Raw genomic sequence first — 1472 nt, 5'->3', positions numbered from 1 at the left:
TTTCCTTTCCTTTCCTTTCCTTTCCTTTCCTTTCCTTTTTCTTGCTTTTGCCCTTCTAACTCTCTCCCCCATCCTGCTTTTGGGTTGGAGAGAGTTAAACAGCATCAAGATGGCAGCTTTGATCCTGATAGTCAGGATCAAACCACCTCAGAGATCAACTGCAAGATAATTAATTTGACATCACAGATGACAGACTTTCACTTTTCCTCATATTTTCAGAGCTTCGAAATATAACTGTTGGAAATAGATATTCATCTACAGTTAGGGATTGTAGAATAACTAATTTAATTCTTTGTTCCTTTTTTTCAATACTTTAAAATCATAATATGTATGTAGTTATTTAAAGAAGCTTTTGTGATATCCTTTGTGGTTTTCAGAAGTTCTTGGTGATTAACTTCCCTTAGAATAAAGGATATTGCATGTTTGATCACTCCAGTTAACTGGTAATGTGCCTTTGTGGCTGAAAAAGACCAATAGCATCTTTGTCTGCTTCATCGTATCTGTGCAAAGGGGTTCAGTTAGACAATCTGGTTAAATAAATGTCATATGACATATGAGCATTTTTATTTCTAATTATGTTGCCTTCCAGGGAGCTTACTACTTGAAGGGAGTTTACAAGCAGAAGGAGGACTGACTTTTTACATGGTTTGATATTTATAGGACAAGGGAGACTAGCTTAATTGCTTTAAACTAGAAGGGAGTAGATATAGTTAGATGTTAGGAGGAATGTTTTTACTCACAAGTTGCCCAGAAGGGTTGTAGCTGCCCCATCTCTGGAGGTATTCCAAGCCAGGTTGGATGGATCCTGCTGGCAGCCTTTCAATATCTAAAGGGGAGCTACAGGAAAGAAGGGGACAGACTCTTTAGCAGGGCCTGTGGTGACAGAACAAGGGGAAACGGCTTCAAGGTAAGGGAGGGTAGATTCAGGTTGCATATAATGAAAAAATCTTTTACAATGAGGGTGCTGAGGCACTGGAGCAGGTTGCCTAGAGCTGTGGTTGATGCTCCATCCCTAGAGACATTCAAGGAAAGGCTGGATAACGCCCTGTGCAGCCTGATCTAGCTGTGGTGTCCCTGTCCATTGCAGGGGAGTAGGCCCTCAGAGGTCCCTTCCAACCCTAAGGAATCTATGATTCTATAATTCTAAGTCAGAAGCAAACTTTCAGTGACTTAAAATGAGAATTATTGTCTTTGTGTTTCTGAAAACTGAATGTTATTGTTAGTGCTGACCTAATTATTTACTGCAGAATCTGTTCATGAACTCTGTATCTGATTTACTTTTTATCTAGGAAAGTAGATATGATGCCTTTGTACTCAATTCCAGAGCCACGACAGATGAGCATTAATCCCTCTTCTGTTGAGATAAACAAAATTGATCTCTAAACAAAATTCTGTAAATACTACAAGGATTGATAGAGGTTATTACTGCAAAATTGGCCTGGAAAAGAAAATGGGATTACTTAATCATAATT

The sequence above is a fragment of the Meleagris gallopavo genome, chromosome 2 (genome assembly GCF_000146605.3).
Source record: "Meleagris gallopavo isolate NT-WF06-2002-E0010 breed Aviagen turkey brand Nicholas breeding stock chromosome 2, Turkey_5.1, whole genome shotgun sequence".
In the NCBI taxonomy this organism is placed as follows: domain Eukaryota; kingdom Metazoa; phylum Chordata; class Aves; order Galliformes; family Phasianidae; genus Meleagris; species Meleagris gallopavo.
This window is presented reverse-complemented; position numbering follows the sequence as displayed.